This window comes from Cupressus sempervirens, chromosome 9 (assembly GCF_028749045.1).
Source record: "Cupressus sempervirens isolate cs-2001-9-10 chromosome 9, ASM2874904v1, whole genome shotgun sequence".
In the NCBI taxonomy this organism is placed as follows: Eukaryota; Viridiplantae; Streptophyta; class Pinopsida; order Cupressales; family Cupressaceae; genus Cupressus; species Cupressus sempervirens.
The window spans coordinates 582,066,278-582,082,368 of record NC_143126.1 but is presented as its reverse complement, the minus strand read 5'-3'; positions in this window follow the sequence as shown (position 1 = coordinate 582,082,368).

Below are 16,091 nucleotides of genomic sequence, written 5' to 3'. Positions count from 1 at the left end.
AGATAGTATATTCCTAATGTGATACATGTTCTTGATTGGAATGTGTTACAAGTGAAGGACATGCAACTGCCTATGGAGTCAGTGTGCATTCTTCAATAGTGGGATTTTATCCTCAAGGATCAAACCATAGAGCAAGTAAGGGTCCAATGGGACCCTATTGATGAGTCATCAACTACTTGGGAGGATGCATTTGGCTTACAAGATTTATACCCCTGTTTGTTTATAGGCTTCTAGGAGTAAGCCTAAGTCTAGGGGGATGGATGTAGTGCCGACCTCTAGTTTACTTTTCATGTTATATTGTCAAATTATTTTAGGCCAAACTTATGGTTATATTTTATGATTTAATGGTACTTGGTTACTTGATTTGATTGGATGTTATTTCATACTCAGTTTATATATTTTATGAGCTACTTGATACTCGGCATGATTATTCTTTTGATGATAATTCTCTGTATGTTCATATATTGATTTTAGTTATTTCATGATGATAGTTAGATAGAAGATTTATATACAATTTCTATGGATACTTACCCCATACTTGCATGTGTGTGGTGTACATGTATGTTTTACTCTATGTTTGTTGTTTCTGATGTGGTTGAAGTAGGGAGGGAGTTGTAGTCACCTACCAATCACAATCTACATGATACACCACTCCCCACCATTTCATCTTTAGTTTAGATTTATATGTATATATACATGTTGGACTTTTATGCAAATTGCAAGTATCGGGCATCGACTTCCTTGAATTGCCAAGATGAGTGTGCCCTAATATCTCAGTGGTAAAGAGGGGAGATAGTTCTTGAGTCCAAACCCTAAGCCTAAGCCTATTGTCCTAGAAAATAGGACAAGTATCTAAGTTATTTATCCTTCTAAATTCCTCAAGTGACGTGAATTCAAACTTTTAACCCTTAAGTTTGATTTAGTACCTTGTCTTTAAATGGGTTTTATTATTTAGTTTCATGAGTTTTTTGTGATTTTCAATTATAATTAAATAAAATTAAGAGGATATTAAATGGTTTAATTTAACAAAAAAAATATAAAGAAAAATTAATTTTTAATTATATTTAATTAATTGAATTAAATAGAAAAATTAAAGTTAAAATGATTTAATTAAAGTTCTAAAGTTGGTGTCATAATATTTATTTAATTTAATAATAATTAATTTAGGAGTTTCATTTTATTAAATGAAATCTAAATAATATTACTATTTAAATTAATAAATATACTAATAAAGATGTATTGTGACTTAATAAAAGAGATATAAAACAAATTTAATAAAGTTTGTTTTAATCAAAACACAACAAGTTTGCACATCAAATTATAATAAATTAAATTAATAAATAAAAAGGTTTGCATAATTGTAAAACTGAAACCCTAAAGGGAAAAATCTCTTTATTTAGAAATTAGAGCTCATTTCTCCACACATAGGTTTGGAGGAGCAAATTTTGAGAAAGGGTTTTTGAGAAGACATGAATTCTTGCAAACTATGAGTGTTTGTCTAGTTAGCATCAGATTGAGGTAGGAATGTTGCTTGAATTTATCATAGTAATTGTTTTCAAATATTTCCTCTATCTTCTTCATGCTTGTGTGAGAATCTTGTTTTAGAAATGGATTTGTTTGAAACCCTTGTTTCAGTAATTAATGTTCTTCATTATGGAAATGTCTATGAACGAAAAACAAATTTGAAATGCTCGAGTTGAGTAATTTTGTTTGCTTATCAACTTAGACAGGGATTATTTTTAATGGAGAATTCAAATCTGCATTGAATTGGGAATCAAATTGGGAAACCAATCTTTTTATTTTATTTTATTTTAAAAGGGCTTGTTGGAAATAGTCGAATACTGGGCCTATATCTGTAATTTTTTATAAAAATATATATATATTTAAACGGGAGGGTATTTTTTTGTTTTATATAAATAAATAAATAAACAAATAAATAAATAAATAAATAAATAAAAAAATATATATATATATATATATAGGGAAGACAAACAATGACCTCCCCCCTAGTTGCAAAAGCAACAGACGCTGCCATAGTAGCACAAAGGTAGTGGCTACCTTTGGCAGCTAAGCCGTTAATCGACATCCCCAAAGTTTGGGGTATGCAATTTTCATTGCATTTGGAATTTATATTTTATTTAAATTTTTAAAATAAAATAAAATATATTATTATTATTTTTTGATATTAATAATAATAATTTTGTTTAAATTAATATTTATTATTGTTAATAAATATATATATATAAAATTTTATTAATAATTTGATAATTATTACTATTAATAATTTAATAATTATTATTAAGTTTTTAATATAATATTTAATTATAAGATATTAAATAGTATATTATTTTAAAATTTGAATAGACATTTTTTAAAGATTGTTATTTAAGAACTTCTCATTTAGAAATTTGAGAATGTTACTTTGGAAATGGTTCAGTTTTTTTTTTTTATGGAAACAATTTTTTTTTTAATACTAAGGAAATTTTATTAATTTTGTGAACTCAAAAACTTTATTAGGTATGACACTTTGAAAACAAAAACTTGAACCCTGTTTGTAAATTAAACTTGTATGTTTTCGAACCAAATGATTTATGAAACTACTTTTAGTGTGATGAATGGTTTATTTTTATTGGGGTTAGGTTTGACTTAGTATGATGACCAGTTTTCGATATTTACCAAACACATGGGCATTATTGTTTTATGATACTATATGAGATGTCGTGGTTATATGTTTTGATTTTTGGGTTATGGATCAATGGTTATATTGTGATTTTCTTGGTAAAATCTATGAGTTTTCGATCAATTATTTTTGTTGCTTTCCAGTTGCTTGTATAGAACTAATGTGGTCATTGTGGCCTTAGGAGATTTTTTGCTATTTTGAGCTTAGGGTAGGTTGTCTTTATGCATGTTGGAAAGTTTCTTGCAATGGAGATCAGAGCTCTAAAGTGGTTGCCTGGGTAACCCATTGTAGGTTGTTTTAATAAGTTATGATATTTTATTAAATGGGTTTAAAATGAATTAATAAGAGTTAGTCAATTTCCTCACCCATGCCTCTAGTGCTAGTATAGGCTAGAATTGTAGCAAAGAGGATGCTTGGTTGAGACCTTGCTTCATTGATATACCTTGTTTGTACAAAAGAATATTGATGTCACATAGATCACTAGGGGGCCAGAGTCTAGAGAGGCTGCTAGGGTAACCGTAGAGTTGACTCATGCAGTGACACTTGCCCACTTACATAGTAGATTTCCTACATATCTTTCTTGCCTCTGGGATTATATGTTATTTGTGTCTTGGTACCCTTGACATAGATTTCTATCAGGATTTCCTTGACCTAGATTAAGGTTATGACTATTGGGATTGATATCCATATGAAACTTGAGATCATCTCCCCATCACAATGGGAGTGAACCATTATGGCTCCATGAGGTCGAGTGGTAGTGTTTCTTATATCATTGAGATCTAATAACTAGATGTCATTGTTGGATGTACTTTTGCAATTGTTTCTTTCATTTGGATTTTGTGTTTATGTTCAATGGTTATTTTTGATGTATTGTACTTGATTATCTAGAGATCTTATGAGATGTTGTATTTATCCATGATGTATATTCTTTGAGCTTTTCATACCCTATGACTTATACAGTGGATGATTATGGATTATGGTTATGCCATGTGGTTTCTTATGTAACTTTACATTATATCATTGGACTCGTGCTTGTGATTATTATATGATGTGGATTCAGTTATGTATCAAATTTAGTATTAATAAAACTTGTGTATGTGATTCAACATCATGGAACCTTTAAGAGATGTAATATGTGTATGGTTTGTTTGTATGTATGTGAGTTATTACTTCTGCTATATTATCTCTTATTGTTTTAATCTTGAAAAAATGTCTGGAAAACTTAGTGACACTTTAGGTTAATTTATTTTGGGTTCACTAGTGAGGCATTACACTCTCATTGTCTTCAACATAATCATCATCATCTTTGATAATTAGTTTTTTTATCCTTTGAATAGATTTCCTGACTAGTTTTCTAGATGACCCAGAGGCTTGCTTTCTTTTATGATATGTTTTGACTTGTGATTGAGTGGGATAGGTGATTTTAACAATACCCTTCTTTAAATTTGGAGTAGCCTCTCATGTGGCTCAGGTTTTGGATCTTCTATTCTTTGGACTCATAGCGGTAGTAGAATTTATTTTCTTGATTTTTTTAAAGTGTGGCTTGACGACAAAAATTGCTTTGCATATACCCTCTTCTCTTGCATCATCTCCATACTTTCCTTTATTGATTATTAATGGTTGATCAGATTAATTTTCACCAAATGTACTCTCAATTGTACTCACCATCTTCTTAGATTTCTTATCAATTTTAGCAACCACAATATCCAATATAATCTTTTCCTTGGCTTCTTCATATGTCATGTATCATAGGGCATCCTTTTTGACTAAATAATTCAATAGGGCTTTAATGGCCTTGGTGGCTTTGTCTATATTCGCTTCATAATCCATGGGATCAATCCATGCAACCCTTGGTAGTACAACTTTAACAAGCATGTTATTGGTATTAACTAGAAAATGAACATTATTATGATATTTCTCAACCAATGTTGGGGGTATCCTAAACCTCTGATTCATTCTCAACTTAAGATTCTCAAAATATTTATTCATAAAACCTTCAATGTTTTCACCTAGTGCCTAAATATACTCATTAATTTGGTAAATTACTGGGGTATCTATCCTTCATTTCACTTGTCTTTGATAGATGGAAAATAATTTTGCATATAAAAGAAAATGCATACCAGTATGAACCAAACTTGCATATATTAAACCTCACAACTCAAATAGTCTTCATATTATTTGCCAGCTACTCTAGCCATAACTCGGCAATATCATAGTTGTGTCCTTTCTTCACAATTTTGTAATCTAGGTCAATTGCCATACACGACACATTGTTGGGCCTACTAGATTGGAAGATTGTGTATGCAACCTCTTCCATCCAATTATGGTTTAGTATTTTCTTTAGTTTCATTCTTTGACATCTTCCAAATGGTTTTAACTTTCTCTATAACTAGGTAGCCAATGACCATATGAATAACATTCTTTGTGATTTTGATTGGCTCAACTAGTCACATTTGTGTGTTATGCACTATACTCAACACTATGTGAATCAATTTAGCCTTAAATTCCTTAGGGAAATGTGAGTCATGGAAAAGACTTGTGGTTTCCAAATTTTTATGTTTGTCCTTCAATTTTCCATCAATACACAATTCCCCATACACCTCATGTAGTTCATGATCTTCGACTTCAACAATTTTATGGTGATAAAAATAATGGATATTGTTAACAAGGGGAACCCTAGGTGGAATTGAAGATAGGCTACACACCTTGTCCATTTGTGTAGTGACTTATGGATATAACTTGTATTTTGGCTCTTCATGCACTCCATTAAATCAGCTTAATAGGATTTACCCTTTTCTTTGTTTGTCATTTCACATTTCTTTAACTTGATGCCATTTTCCTTTGATAGGGTTTTGGTATATAGTTCACTCTTTACTCATTTAGTCTCAAACTCTCTTCGGTGCTCGAATTCACTACCAAATTCACACTTTTAAGCTTCTGCAATTAATCCTCTACACAAATAACTCGAGATTGTACTATGCTCTTTGAATGTAGGGTAAAGCAATAAAAACTGAAAACCCCAATATATAAGCAATAAAGTTACCTTTATGAACACTAGGGCATATTAAATGCATCATACTTCCTTGTTCTATCATCTTTGATTCATTCAGTTATCGCTAGTTTCTTAGTCTAAATCAATTTTCATCATTACTTAGTCACAATAGTAAAGTATTCTCAAACTCAAAAGTAATAACTAGATGAATGCATTTTATTCTAATTGCCGAGCATATGAAAGCAAGAGAAAATTCAAATGCAAGTCACTTGAGTAATCAAATTAGCATTAATTTGATACTTTTCATGTGCATCCTCCCAAAATGAGTGTTTGAAGGTTTCTTTTGTAGAATCCTAGAATTTAATCAATGGTCAAGATTGATCTAAGTGTACAATATAGATCAATAGTGAGATTCATTCCTCCATTAAGATGGGGTTGAATGAGATGAAAGAGGAGGTAATCTTGATCCATTCAAATATGTGCTCATAATTAGATTTTCTAATTAAATAAATAATTAGTTTCAACAATTATGGGGACATATTTGAATTAATCAATATTATTAATTCCTTTTTCATGTGAGATGAAATAGGAAAGGATATTGATCCATTCAAACATGTGGTCATAATTAGATATACTAACTAAATAAATAATTGGTTTCAATAATCATGACATATATTTAATTAAACCAAAGTATTTTAATTCCTTCTTTATGTGTATTAGCTAAAAGGGTAGATTTAATATAATTAAAGTACTTAGGACTTTATAATTAAATTAATTCAATTAAGAGATATATTTAGCTAATTCAATTAATGTTTAGGAATTAAGTAAAGTAAGTACAATAGGTTGAGTAGGTCAAAAATTCCTAGTACAATAGGATTTAAGTAAGATTGATAAACCGAAATTGGTTCAAAATACCAATGTGTCAATTTAGGTGTATTACATTTGCCCCTCTTTGAATAAATGTGTGTAGCATGTCGATTTAAAGAAATTAGAAGTTTGAGAATATAGACCAAAAGTTAAGATTAGTTTCGAGATCGATGACACAAAGACCAATTGATGAGATTTTTAAGGTTATCTCCAGAATGAAGCTTAACTTTAAGGAAACTAGATAGAACACCTAGATACCAAAATGAAAGAACAAAGATTATCAAACTTCACAGAATTGTTCCCAAAATGAGATTTTTAAGGTTATCTCCAGAATGAAGCTTAACTTCAAGGAAACTAGATAGAACACCTAGATACCAAAATGAAAGAACAAAGATTATCAAACTTCACAGAATTGTTCCCAGAATGAGATTCAATTCTGAGGAGTTAAGGTTAGATTTCCCTGATACCTATCCATTAGAAGATGACAAGATTAATCACAATTCATAGGATTATCTCCAAAACCAGGCTTAATCCTTAGGAGTCAAGGCTAGATCACCTTGATACCTATCCATTAGATAGTGATTGAAAGAAAACCATCTCTAGAACAAAGCTTAATCCTCCAAAGTCTAGATAGAACACCTGAATACTAGTCCCTAAAAAAGATAACAAGACCTAATCATGAGTCATAGAATTATCCCCAGAACAAGGCTTCATCTTTAGGAGTCAAGGTTAGAATGCTCCAATACTTGTCCATCGAACTATGACAAGGATTTTTATAAAATTAATCAGCTGAATAGCATATGATGATAGATAGGGGGAACAAAGATGCCCCAAGTGATGAGATGCCTCTAGCAAATAAGACATTATATTTAGATTTGAAGTCATATTTGAAAGATTCAAAGATGTTCAATGATGTAATCATCATCCTGCCCCCTTAGGAGCAAAGGAAAAAGATGACATATTAGAATGATATTGATTTGAAAATTTTTGAAGGTCCAGTTGACCATGGTTGCCAAGAATTGATCAGGGTTAACTAGAGTTGAATAGAGTTGACTAGAGTTGGCTTTTCTATTTTTTTTTGAAAATTTGAAGTAATGTGTGAATTGAAAATATTCTCAAAGTCACAAAGTATCAATAAATTAAACTGCACAAATGTTCAATCATGTCAGTCCCAAAATTTTAAAGTGTGTTTTTTAGTTATTTAAGTGTGTTAGATTTCGAATTTGATCCTAAAAATGAGTTCAGAGTAGCAAAATTAGCTAATACAATAATTTTCATGTCAATTGGAGCACTTTGAAAAATTAGATCAAAACCTATAAGGGGCCCAAAAGTTCATTTTCAATTCATTTGTGCATTTTTGCTTTTGTGAAGAAAAGAGCTCTAAGGTGAAAATGGTGGTCTTAGTGCAAAGTCATTGTTTCGAGCTGTCCAAGTGACACAATCGACCAATAGATTATGGACCTTTGGTGAGTAATCAAAAATCCTTCCTAGGATTTAAATTTTTACACATTTTGATTATTTTTTGGCATGATTTTTAGTGTTTTTCTATCACTATTGTCAGTGTCGTCGCATGAGAACCTAGTTTCTCACGTGAGCCACTAGGGAAATTCGCACAAGGAAGTGCTACTAGGGTACTTTCTCACATGGCATGTAGGGTTTTCTCATGTGGGAGGTACCCTTCTCTCATGCAAGAGACCCTAAATTAGGTCATTTTTTTCTTGCTATTAAAATTTTGCTTGCATAACACTATTTTCTTGCACGATTTAGTGTGTTTCCTCATGCAAGGAAGTCCATCCTCCGTGTGAGAATCTACATCCTCACATGAGAATGTGAAATCTCGCATGAGATTCTGGCCTTGTTTGCATGAGTAGTTTGGAAAAAACTTTATTTTTCAACTCTCATGTCTCATCATTATCAATTGTTGCATGTATGCAGTATGTTGTAGTGCATTAGGAGTAGTATGGTATTTCAGAGGGAAAATACTCATTGGGTTATGTTGTTTGCATGTTTGCAGGTTGTGTTTCTAGATATTTCTTTCAGGTCAATTTACCTAGCCATAGGAGCATTGATTAGACAACTAGATGTTGTTGAGCAAGCACATATTGGCATGCTTGGTTTATCATGTCTATGTGATATCCCCGATCTGTGATTGAATCATTGATCATTGACAACACTTGTTGAGCATTTCCATTTAGAGATGAACACCTTCCATTTGCTACTACGAGAGATGACCATCACACTAGAGGACATCTACATGATACTTTGGATCCCATTTCACAGACCTCAGATAGAGTATGAAATTTAGCTGAGACCTAATACATTGGTACTAAGGGCTATTTAATAGGACAAAATCATTATGGGGAGTGTCATTCCCTAGGAGGATTTGATTCAACTCTATGGTGATAGGCATAGATTGGTAGTGACTCTTGGAGTGTTCCTGAGTTGTTTTTTGATGCTTGACAAAGGCTAGCATGGATTGGAGTATGGTTGGGGTTAGATGCTATAGAGGATGTTGGAGTAGCCCACACATTTTGGATGGAGTAAATGTATGCTACCCCACATATATCATGAGATGCATGAGGTGGTATATCAAGAGAAGAAGAGCATGACAACAAGGGTGTATATCCTACATGTCTAGGCATGGGAGCACTTTCCAATCACTAGACCCATCAATTAGGATATGAGACAACTCAAGGAACCTTACATTTATAGGTACCAAGGATAGATGACATAGACTACTTTGGGTAAGATTAAGATGTGGAGATCACAACTAGATGACTTGGTGTCAGTGATATGGTGACCATGGGATGACATGCAAGCGAAGCTCAAATACATGTTCGCCTCTCAACCACTGATTGATCACTTGATCTAGGTGATAGAGAGATTTCCATTGATATGTGTATGGTGATAGTATGATAGGCTACAAGATATCTCATGAGAGTATTTCACGTATGCTTGCTTCACCAATGAGGTGAAGAAGGGGTGGTCGGTTAGACTAGACCCTAGGAGATCAATGATTGATGTGCATTCCATTACCATGACACACTGGGATTATATGTCTATAGTTGTAGATAAAGGGATAACTCCAACATACATGGAGCATTTTTTGAGTCATCCCTTTCTCGTTTTACTTATCTAGTGGGGATGAAAATACCAGTGTAGCTAATGCATGCAACATACCAGCCACAACAACAGGTACAACAACAAATACCTTGACATGTACATCATAGGTGTAGATCCCTCCACGTTAGATGAGAGTGGATCTAGGTGCTGGTGGGAGTGGGACTACACATAGGAGACTATGAGGAGAGATGGGAACCTTAGGTTCCATTGATGGTGATGCACAGAGGCAGTGCATAGATAACCAATCTCTACAGTAGCTAGAGTAGGATATGGATGATGAGGAGATGCAGAACTAGCCTGCTCCAAAGCAACACAATAGAGAGGCTCATGTATAGACCCAAGATTCTCTAAGGAGATCTAGGGAGAGAGTAAGGATGGCACAACGACAACTAGGTGAGCTATAGATTTAGGTTTTCATTCAAGATATGTGGTTAGTAGACTAAGAGTGAGAATTCTATGAGCTTTGAGAGAAGTTGGAGCAGCAATGAGATGAGGTTTAGTTATAGGGTGCTAGGGCTTCCTATTACTATGTGAGATATATCATAGCAGTTCCAGACATGATAGAGAAAATTCCTAGATTTTTTGAGTATGCCAGAGCATCAGAGGGTGTATGTTAGTTGGTGAGAGCAGATGTTCATCCTCCTTGTCCTCCACTCGAGAATGAGGGAGAAGGAAATAATTAGCTTTTCTCTCTTCTATCTTACCTTCTAAGGATTTTTTTGGATATATTATCATCATTTTGACATCAAAAGTGCTCGAGTAACACTCATTTTTGTATCAATGTACACTTGAATCCTTTGGAGAGATTTATATATATGAGATCTTTTGATTTGAGTACCTTTGCATCTGTCACTCTTTCTATTATAGTTGTTCATACATGAGATTTTAGTGATATGATGTATTAATATAGTGTACATGAGATGAATATGAAAATATGCAAATGAAATACAAAATGTGAATGAACTAACATCTCATGCATATTTGAAGTTTGTTATCAATGAAATGTACCCATGAAAGTCAAAACGATGAACCAAGGAGCTAAATGCTTGTGCAACCAAGAATGAACATGATACTTTGAAGAAACCAACAACCTCTCATTTTGAAAGATACAAGTAAAGTAGTAATCAAAATGTACTCTTATGCAAGTGGAGTATGAAATGCAACCCTATGCTAGATGTATTCCTAGGTTTGGTAACTGAACTCATAAAATTATCATCATCGAGTGTTTAGTTTGACCTGCAAATATCATACAATTCACACTAACATTGCAATCATGAGAATATGAATATGAAATGTGTCTTAGTTTTGTTGGGATTAAATGTAAACATTAAGGCACAATAAGCCAAAATGACTAGAACATTTTCCCCTTTTAATGTAACAAGCAAACATAAGCATTAGAGCATAAATCCTAGGATGACCACAATGTTTCTTGCATAAAAACACACCAAACACATGAGAGATCCTTCTTATGCTAAGTATTAAGTAAAGATTTTGTCTACAATGATCCTTGCATTCATAACCTAAGATAGAAATGTGTTAAATATACTCATAGTGACCCATACATTCACTTAGCAGAACAAATATTAGTATTATATAGTAGCATAGAGAATTCACTCAAACAATCAAGGAGAAGAACCAATCTCACTAAAGTATCTATATGAAATGATTCAATACACACATGATCATCCAATATGAGATAGAGGCCCTTATAGTGGACACCCCTTTTATATGTATGCTTTAAATCATTGGAACCAAACCAGTAAGCAGAAAGCAAAAGAAAAGATCATGCCCCAAATCCTTGCTTCTCTAGTCAAAAGAGACATCCTTGAGTTGCTCAAAGTTAAATGATAAAGAAAAAGTGGTACAAACAAAGAAAAGCTCAACCTAACTCAAACAGTGTCAATGTGTCCATTTTAGTGACATTGTTATAGGAATGATGTCAAGTGTCGATGCTAAGAACATATATGTAAGAAATCTCTTTAGTAGGATGATGATAGTAGATAGAATCAGTTAGGACAACTGGTAACTAACATCATAGAGAAATCTTGATTCAAAAGAATCTTAGTAGGAACTTAAGTGACAACAGATAGATGTAGTTAGAACAACTAGTGACTAACATGAGAGGGATATTTTAAAAGAGGAATCTCAATAGTAGATGATGGTAGGGAGACATAGTTAGAATAATTGGTGATTAACACAAGAGAGATCTTCTTCGAGAGGAATCTTAGTAGTAGGTGACAATAGACAGATGTAGTTAGAACAACTAGTGACTGATGCAAGAGAGATCTTCTTCGAGAGGAATCTCAATATTAGGTGATAGTAGATAGACGTAGTTAGAACAACTAGTGACTAACATGAGAGAGATCATCTTCAAGAGGAATCTCAAAGTAGGTGACAATAGATAGACATAGTTAGAACAAATGGTGACTAACATGAGAGAGATCTTCTTCAAGAGGAATCTCAATAGTAGATGACAATAGAGAAACATAGTTAGAACAACTAGTGACTGATGCAAGAGAGATCTTCTATGAGACCATGGGTGTTGCCTCAAGAATATGACTAGATTCAATCCATGGATGCATGGCAAAAAATAGAAAATTAAAGAAGGAAAGAAACTACACAAGAGCCAGAATAAGCATTACAAGACATAACATTTGAAACAAGAGGCACCTATTTACCAGGTTTTCAACTTCTTGGTAGAGATTCTATTTTTTCTACCATGATGTCTGTTTGCCAAGTTTTCATCAATGACACTTTTTTTATTTTTCCATTTTTTTAAATTTTTGACTTTTTTTCAAAAAAAATTGAGTTTTTTTAAATTTTTTATTTTTTTGGTATTACCAAGGCACCTATTGCTAGGTTTTCACCAAGATAATAGACTTTTCAGGACATTTAAGTATGTACAAAGAAATTTGAAATCATGTCAGTTGTAGAACTGCTTCAGATGGAGAGTATTGATCGACTCTTTGAGTGATTCTCCCTTAGTTGTTGAAAGTTGATAAGCACTAGATCCAAAGACTATAGTAACTATGTATGGACCAAGCCAGTTAGGCTCAAAATTCCCTTTTTGTATCTATTGTTGTTGATTCTTAGGGTTTTCCCTCAAGATGAGTTCATCCACTTGGAAGTCACATGGCTTGACTTTCTTGTTGTAGCTTTTAGACATACACTTTTGATAAACTTGGAGATAATCACACACCACTTGTTGACGTTCATCTAGAAATTCTAGCTCTTGAAGCTAAGATATTCTATAATCATCATCAATGAGGCCTTTCATAGAGATTTTTAAAGTAGGAATCTTGACCTCAATAGGAAGTACAACATCTACTCCATATACTAAAGTAAAGGGTGTTGTTCCTGTTGGAGTTTTGATGCTAGTTCTATAAGCCCATAAAGCTGGATTAATTTGAAGGTGCTAGTCCCTTCCAGATTTGTTGACTATATGTTGTAAGATCTTAAGGATACCCTTTTTGGATGCTTTTTCTTGTTAATTATGTTGGGGGTAATAAATAGAAGACCAATGCTACTTGATTTTGAACTTTGAGCACAACTCTTTGAGATCCTTGTTTTTAAATTGTCCCCCATTATCAACAATGATGGAGGATGGTACACCGTACCTACATATGATGTAATTAAGAATGAACAAAGCTACTATTTTTCCATTAGCCTCACAAATAGAGACTATTTCCACCCATTTGGTGAAGTAGTCTATAGCTGTGATAATGAACTTGTGTCCATTTGAAGAAGATAGATGAATCTGACCTACTAAATCAAAGGCCAATTCTTGAAATGGACAAAGCATGATAAATGGAATTTTCTCCCTGGTTGGAGCATGAATCATACTTCTATGGAGTTGGTACTATTTGTAGGACTTGACATATTTAATTGTCTCTTGATCCATATTTGGCCAATATTAACCAACTCTAATACGTTTATGAGCTAGTGTTAAGCCATTAGAGAGAGATCCACAAATGCCTTCATGTATATCAATTAATGCATATTTCAACTTATCAGATTTTAGAAACCTTAGGAGTGTTTCATCAAGACCTCTCCTAAATAATTCATTGGCAATAATGACATATTGTGATGCACTACAAATTAGGTGAATTATAAGCAGGGTGGGGTAATGTCTCCACTAGGAATTTGTGTCTAAAATCATTTTTAGGCATCTATAACATGGAAGAGATTAGCCATTGCATTAGCCACCTTGTTATCTTCCCGAGGAACTTATTGAAAAGTGACATGAGCAATTTAAAAAAAAAAATCATCCACCATTTGTTTATAAGGTGTCAACTTCTCATCTTTTGTCTAATAAACATTGTTGACTTGATTGATTACTAGCTGGAAATCACCAAAGATATTCAATTCATCTACTCTTCATTTGACTACAATCTTCATACCATTGATTAAGGCTTCATATTCTACAATATTATTTGTAGAAGGAAACAAAATCTTGTACACCTTAGGCAATAAACATTTTTGTGGTGTTATGAATAAGAGCCTAGCACTAGATCCTTATTGTGTAAAGGAACCATCAAAGATCTAAGCCTGGCATATCTGAGTAAGTCCATTTAAAATTAATCTTTTTTTTTTCTTGAAATAAGGCAATGAATTCCTCTTTTTCTTGTGCAGATAAAGATTGTACAATGTGTATCACATTAGGATGTTTTGTTGTTCCCAAATTGATTGGTTCTTTTGGCTCTATCAATATTGATGATCTCTCTCAAAAATGACTTGGAAGTGCATCAAATATCTCATCCTTAGGCAACTTAGAGATGTTTTCACCTTTGGATACATCTTTTGTTTTTACTATTTTGGGTCTCGATAATGCCACAATGTGGTTTTCACCATCAGACTGTCTATTTATTTTTCTTTTAATTTTGTGGCTAAGATATTTGATATCAGATTCAATCATATTGATACTCTACTCATTAGTGGAGGACATTATTGGTTCAACAACATGTAAGTAGCAGGCAAGAGCATAGTCATTCTGGAATATAGGGACTTCACTAGATGTAGTATTGGAATTCTAATCTATTAACTTAGGATAAGTGAGTGAGAGAGATGTGGTAGGTTTGAAGGTGTTCATGGTATAGGCATCAAATGCTTGGACAAGTAATTTGAGACCTAAAGTGATTTCATCCAAAGGTGTATTCAAATGCCTTTGAGTTCTAACAATATTAATTGAAGACTCGTGGACACTAGTAGGATGAGACTCATCTGACTAAACCCTAGATCATTCACCTATTCCAAGCTAATTTTCATATGCATGAACTTGATCTACATCTTTATCTGAAGTTTCTTCTGAGAGAGAATCAAATTTGTACTATCAAGAATCTATACTACATGAAGTCAGATTGTAGAATTCCCCAATAGTGATGGAATCCCATTTTCCACTTTCATTATCATCTTGATTTTACAAGTCATTCAACATCCATATCATGACTGGACTCTCCTTGTTCCTATTAAATACAAGGAGTATCAGTAATGATTTCAAAAGAATCACTATAATGTAGAGAGGCTTAAGGTTCGAATAAAAAAACTTCAATTAGGGATCAATCTTGAATCCTCCAAGATTCTTATATGTCTTTTCACCAATACAAGCCTCCAAGGTTTCTCTACCAACTTGCCTCCTAGGTATAGTTAATTTGATGAGGACTCAACTCCCTCCTTAGGCATTAGTACAAATAGTAATACTCCTAGAATCCTATCCCCTACTTAGGAACTTAACCTTCCTTGGAGTCTACTAACCATGTCGATACTTCCCTTAGCCTTCCTGATTTCACCTGTCTTTGGTCCCATCAAAACACTGAGAATGTCTTAACACTCCACCTAGGCTAGATAGGCCTATTATCTATAAGTTCTAGCAACCCTATTTTGCATTCATTCTTCTATTGTCTCCAAAAAATCCCAAAAAATAATTTAGGAATATTTTAGTTATCTCCTAGAATACCAAGCATCCAAACTTGGAAGGTTCTATGACACCCATAACCCTAACTAGTAGCAAGCCCTAGTTCCCAACCTTAACATTAGGCCTCTGGTCCAATCACCAAACAAAAATCTTCCCAACACTTAAAATGCATCAAAAAGCCTCCATTTTTTTTTCATATTCACTCTAACATCCTAGGGCTTCTAGGAAGGCACCGATTTTCCTTAGCACGATCATGGTTGCTGCCCTGCATTGTCATTTGTCAAACTATCTAGGCTCACTAATTTCCAACAGTCAGCCTAGGGTTTGACCTCTTGGCTTGGAATCCCATCAAAAAAATTCAAAAAAAAGGAAACAATATGTACATCTTCTAACCTATCACCTCCATTGGTTTCATGCATTTTCCACCATGGGGTGATCAAGCTAGGGGCATTTTGTGCAAACAACACTGTAAATTGGTGCCTAAACTAGTTAGCAAACAAAAAATTGCAACTTTTAAA